This window comes from Choloepus didactylus, chromosome Y (assembly GCF_015220235.1).
Source record: "Choloepus didactylus isolate mChoDid1 chromosome Y, mChoDid1.pri, whole genome shotgun sequence".
In the NCBI taxonomy this organism is placed as follows: Eukaryota; Metazoa; Chordata; class Mammalia; order Pilosa; family Megalonychidae; genus Choloepus; species Choloepus didactylus.
The window spans coordinates 43392523-43399464 of NC_051335.1; positions in this window are offsets into that span (position 1 = coordinate 43392523).

Below are 6942 nucleotides of genomic sequence, written 5' to 3' on the forward strand. Positions count from 1 at the left end.
TTGTATTTAATTTCCATTTTGTCTAGTCACCATTACATACTTCCTTTGGCTTTTGTTGTAATCTTTACATCTTTTGCCAACATAGCAAATGTGTAGAAAATCTTAACTGAAAAGTTTGTTCTTTTTACTTTTGATTGTTTTGTCTATGCTGCTTCATCTTGGAGTAGTTGTGTTCTATAACATTTATTACAAATTGAATTTCAGAGTCTCTTAGAGGTAAATTGTGACTCATTGAAACTTTTACAACTTGTAAGTGTACCCTAAATTTTATAGATATGTACATGTTGCTTATTTTACATATTTATACACACAGTCCCAAGTCTAAAATTTATAAGGAAAGTATTAAATTTCAATAACCTGAAAGATAAAGGGATGCATGAAAGCACATTTTGTAAATGTGTTATTCAGCGAGTTTACTCAGGTGAAGAATTAGAAGAAAATAAGGACATTAGTATTTAAAGAGTCAAGAAGCTATTTTCTTTTAAATATCTTTGGTAATTGAAAATTAGAAGTTAAGATATTTCTAGGTAGAATGTTTTCATACAGTTAACTTCAAACCTTAATATTTTCTGAAAGCTAATGAGTATTCAGGCATAGCTCCCTTAGAAATCTGAGAAGCCTGTAAGAGAACGCCGTATCTTAGCAAATAAGATGGACTAAGGCAGCAGTGGTTCTTTTGTTAATTAATGACTTAAACTTGGCAAGTTAAACCTGTTTTTTAAAATTATTTCTTAGCTACAGTTAGCAAACAAAAGATTAATACATAGTTTAGCTTTGATTAAAAGATAAAGGTATGTTTTAAGTGTATAATGAAAATCTGAGGCCTTATTTCAGTTATCACCCAAGTCTTTTGCAGTTTTATTTTTCATTGACAGTTGACATATTTTCAGCAGTTGGTAGGTAAAAAATATGAATATAAAATGAATTCAACAATTAGAACTTGATTGTGTTAGTATGAATTTTAGAGAACTGACAGTTTTTAGGTTCCTTAAATTAGTTATTGGCACATATATATCTGTTACGTCATCTGGAGATTAGAAATTTTCTTCTCACTGGATACCTACCTTGGCCTTTTGTTATGGTGGTCTATTTCATTTTTGCTATCAAGTTCTTACCTGTCTCTTTTCACCTTTCTTTGTGCCACTCACGGATACTCATTCATATTCAGACATTATAGTTATAGGATTAGAAATTTAAGTATTTCATATTTTGATAGCCCCTGAAGTGCTAGATTGATTAGTCTAGTTTTAAAGCAAGTACTTTAGGAGATAGGAATTCAAACCTAATGCCAGCCAAAGCCAAAGGATGGATTTTGGCATTTCCTGTGCCCTCTTGGGCTCCATACAGCCTCCCTTGCCCTTTCTTTGTCATCCATTGTCCTGCAATATTACTCTCAAAAACTTTTTTTGGGGATATGGGAATCTTTTAAATCTCTCTTGAATTTGGTTTTCCCTGTAAAGTAGTATAAAAAGAAATTCCTAAATGAAAATTAAAATTTTAGAATTTAAAAACATTCTACCAAATTATTATAGAAAATATAATTAGTTATTTAACTATATTTTTTAAATAAACTGAAAGAATACAACAGTTTACATGCTTTATTTCTCTTATATAATCTGGAGTTATAGACAGTTATTTTGTTTTTTAAGTACAGTATTGAGACCTTTTACAGGTAGTTGGTTTGGTCAAATTAATAAAAAACATTTTTCTGTATCAACTGAATACGAAATTGTAGTTACTGTTATTTACTGGTATTTAATTACATGCTGGTTTCAATTCTTAATTTGATTAGCAGAGCTAAAAGTAGATGTTTCAGTTAAATGTGTTAAAGAGGTGCAAATTTTTACAAGAGCATTAAGTTACTGTTTTGTTGAAATATCTTCTTAAATATTGTGTGTCCCTTCCTCTGTACACAATGTAAAAAATAAAATACGTAAAAAGAAATACGTAAAGGAAATGACACTTACTGTAAATGTGTACATGAAATAACATAACAAAAATAAAGATCAGAATATTTTCCTGTTAATGAATGTCTAATCTATTTGATACCAGTAGTAAAGTTAATGCTTCAGAAAACAAAATCTGCAGGTTTTTAAAATCTGATAAAGAGAAAACAGTGGATTTGATTTCATTTCCCCATTTCTTAATACATTCTGAACTACAGTGGAATGCAAAATACAGTTAATTATTTTGGGTTTTGTGACTTAGATGGAAATATTAATCTTGTGAATTTGCAAGTGATATTTCAGAGAAATTAAGAGGTAGTTGTTGAGTCTTTACATGGCCATGCCTTAAAATAATCCTTTTATCTTCATAAAGTGTTTTATTAGCATCTCAGGTTCCCATAAGATAAATTTCCCTGCATACAGCGATTTTTTTTAATTGCACTTAACATTTATTTCAGTATAAATCCCAACATATTTAATCAGTGGGTATTGTCATCACCATTTCCACAGCAGAAGAGACCCTGTCCTAAGATATATTAGTTTGTACCTTACTCCTTTGTGTTCACATTGGAGGGCTTTAGTAGATGGGAACATACTATAGAATAGGACATCATCATAGTAGATAATTGAAAGTTAGATCAAAGTTATCAGGAGACAGATAACATAAGGAGAATTGAAACAAAATTTATGTAACAAAGTTAAACAATTTAGTGTATAATTCAGTGGTATTTAGTATATTCACAGTGTTGTGCCAGTATCATCTCTAGTTCCAAAATATAATCTGACTTTTAAAGATGAAAATTTTGCAATTCTTCAGCTACGTAGCAACAAACTGTTTGTGTAATAGTTAGAACGAATCAAAATGAGTTAAGTGAACAAATGATCATGGTGAAAGTCAATATCCAGAGCAATAATCAGACAAAACCAGACAATGCTGAATAACTTGGTTGTTATGAATACCTACCAATCCAGGCCTACAAATAATTTACTGTCTTGTCTCTGGAATATCAATATTAATAGTTTCCTTGATTTCCCACAAATTTAAGGATTTGTGTAGGGAACTAGATGGTCATTCAGTTTCTTAAAGGTGTGATAATTTGAGCAGTAGCTTTCAAAGTGTAGATTAGGCACTGCCACCATTTGGATTACCTGGGAGCTTGTTAGAAATGTAAATTCATGGGCCTTTACCTAGGCAGCTAATCAGGAATTTCATAACACCTAGTAGTCTTGTTTTAACAAATCTTTAAGGTGATAGTGGTACTCAAGTTTGGGAATCCCTGGTTTAAAGCACTATAGGGGAATTGCAAAATTGTGCATCATTTTGTGTTATAATTAATAAATCAAAACAAACCTACCAGATAAAAATAGTGGAGGTGAAACAATTTATACCTTTGGTTTAACCTGCATGTAGGGTGCCCAGTTGGAGATTGATTTTTAAGCAGGCTTATTTCTTTGGCTTGTGTGTATAAGTGTGTATGTATGCATATACCTGTCATATTTTGCAGATTAAACGGTTGTTTCAGTAGATGGGAGATTTTTTTATTAGAGGAACTGTGGGTTTACAAAACAAAACTTATTCATAAAATACAGAGTTCCCGTATATCATCCTATAATTTAAGACCTTTCATTGGTGTACTACATTTGCTGTTAAGTGTTGAAAGAACATTTTTGTTGTAATTGCTTTCTTAACCATGGACCATCACTTAAATTCACTGTGTTGTACAATCCAATGAATTTTTATTAATTTTTGTCTTGTTAACATACATACAACCTAAAATTTCTGCTTTTAACCACAATCAAATATATAATTACATTCCAGTGTTGTGCCTAGCATCACCACCATTTTGTTACCAAAACTTTACAATCAACCCAAATAAAAACACTATACAATTTAAGCATTAAATCTCTGTTCTTTATCCCCAGTCAGCCCCTGGTAACCTATAATCTAGATTCTGACTATAAATAATTTGCTTATTCTCATTTTTTCATCTCTTAGAATTTATAAAATATTGGTCCTCTGTGTCTGCCTTATTTTAGCCACTATGATGTTTATAGTTGTTGACTAAAACTGATGTTGGCATGAACCAGAATGTCAATCCTTTTTCTGAATAATATATTGTATGTATACACCATATTTAATTTATCCAATCATTGGTAGATGGACCTTGTGTTGCTTCTACCTTTTGGCAGTTGTGAATAATATAAACATGAACATTATTGTGCAAATATCTGTTCCAGTCCCTTCTTTAAAATCTTTGCAGTATATACTTAGAAACAGATTTGCCAGGTCAAATGGTAATTATATACTTAACTTTCCAAGGAACCACCAAACTGTCTTCCACTGTGTCTGCACCATTTTACATTCCTGTCAACAATAAATAAGCATTCCTATTTCTCTACATCCTCTGCAACACTTGAAATTTTCTGTTTTAATAGTTGGTGTGAAATGCTAACTTGGTGTGGTTTTGATTTACACTTCCTTGATAGCCAATGATCTTGAGCACCTTTTCTTGTACTTTTTTGAAAATTTGTATTTCTTCTTGGAGAGAGGTGGGAGGTCCTCGAAACAGACAGCATCCATATCCATTCACTCCCTGCAGAATTGGTCCTCAGTGGCCTGTATCCTTCCTTTGGTTGCAAATTATGGAAGACCTGCAGGGAGTATGGCAGAAAATGCTCCTGGAAAATAATTTTTAACTCTTGGCCAACTCCCACCACATCACCGCAAAGTGACCTTTAGCTTGTGAAATCGTAAAGGTCGGATGTTAGGTAATGAGTAGACGCCAAGTTTTTTGTTATAGAACCTCAAAGAACTTTTAATTTGTACAAGAGTCTTACTGGGTTCTTACTGGGCTGGGAGTGGGGGTGGTGTGGGGAGGGGTGGGGCGATTCTCAACAGTTTTCTATTTCCTGTGTCATCTAGCCAAATTTCAGTCCCTTCTTTACTGACAGTAACTTTGTCACCTAACCAGCCTTCACTGAACAGAACATTGAATTCAGAAGATAAGCTTTTAGCTGGCTTTGGAATGAAGGCTTTATCATTTTCTGAAGGAATGCAGAGAAGTGTAAAAATCACTAAAGCTCAAGAGGAGCTCTTACAAAAGAGAAGAAAGATGTATTACAAACTGTTGCCCACACCTCTGTCTTTTAATTGATCAGTAGTTTTCTAGGTAAATTTGGGTCATATACAAAGAAACCAAATCTAAAATATTGCTTATAATTTTGAAGTTGGGAAGCCTAGTTTGAAAGAGTCATTTAAATAGTTACAATCTGTTCCAGTTTGCTAATGCTGCTATTATGCAAAATACCACAAAGGGATTGGCTTTCATACAGGGGTTTATTTGGTTACAAATTTACAGTTTTAAGGCCATAAAAGAGTCCAAACTGAGGTATCAGCAACAGAATACCTTCACTGGAGAAAGGCCGATGGCATCCAGGACACCTCTGTCAACTGGGAAGGCACGTGGCTGGTGTCTGCTGGTTCTCTGCTCTCAGGCTATGTTTCAAAATGGCTTTCTCTATGTCTCTGGGCTTCTGTCTCTCTTAGCTTCTGCAGCCACTGTGTATCTAAGTGTCAGAGGTCCTCTCAGTTTCTCCAGAGCAAACTCTGGGCTATCATCTCCAAATGTTTCCAAGTATCTCAAAGCATTAGCAACCATCTCTCTTAGTTGCTCTGAGTTCTTTCTGTCTGTCCTCTTTCACAGGACTTCGGTGATTTAATGAAGACCTACTCTGAATAAGCAGGGTCCACATCTCCATGGATATAATTAAATGAAATGTTTCTACCCTAATCAACAGATTAATCTATCTGCTCCCACAAGATTGTATTAAAGAATATGGTTTTGTGGGGGGGGGGGGGCATAATACATCCAAACCAGAATATTCCAGTCCCCGGACCCCAAAAAGACATGGTCTTTCCATATACAAAATACATGCATCCCACCACAATATCACAAAAGCTTAAATCATTTCAATAACAATAGGCAAATACAAGATCTTATCAAAAGCAGTTACAGGCATGGTCTCTCCTAAAGCAAAATTCTCCTCTAGCTGTGGATCTGTGAAACTCAGAACAAGTTATCTGCTTCCAATATACAGAGGAGGGACAGTCATAGGATTAAACATTCTCATTGCGATAGGGAGAAATTGAAAGGAAAACTGGGTTCATGGGACCAAAACAATTCCTAAAACAAGCAAGGCAAACTTCATTAGATTTCAAAGTCTGAGAGTCATTGATAAAATGTCATTTTATCCTTGGGGCTTGAGAGAGGAGTCTAACACTTTCCAAGGGCCTTCATGGCAGCCTTTTCCTCTCCAAAAGCAGGAATGATTAGTCTGATTAACTGATTAGTCTGTTGATGAGGGAGGAAATGTTTGGTTAAATTATTTCCATGGAGACCTCGCCCATTCAAGGTAGGTCTTAATTAGATCAGTGGAGTCCCTTAAAGAAAGTTCACACAGAGAGCAGAGAGGGAAAAAATGCCCCAAGAGAAGGTGAGAGAGACATTTTGGAAATGGCTGTTGAACACTGATGTTTGGAGATGTTTGTGTTTGGAGACATTTGGATTTGGAGATAGAGACAGAGGATGTTTGGAGATGCTAGTCCAGAGTTGGCCCAGGAGAAACTTAAGAGAACACTTGCAGATGCTTAGAGAGGAACTTCTTGGGAGAAAGCAATTTTGAAACTAGAACCCAGGAGCAAAGGAAACACAGATACCAGCCCCATGCCTTCCCAGCTGACAGAGGTTAGCTGGATGCCATCAGCCATTCTTCAGTGAAGGTATCCTCAAGTTGAAGCCTTAGTTTGGATACTTGTATGGCCTTAGAACTATAAGTATGTAACCTAATAAATCCCCTTTATAAAGCCAATCCATTCTTCGTATTTTGCCTAATGGCAGCATTACCAACCTGGAATACTATGTAACTGGTGACTAATGTAGAATATAAATATTATTCAGGAGACCTGCTGGCATGCAGCATCCCACAGTAATATTTG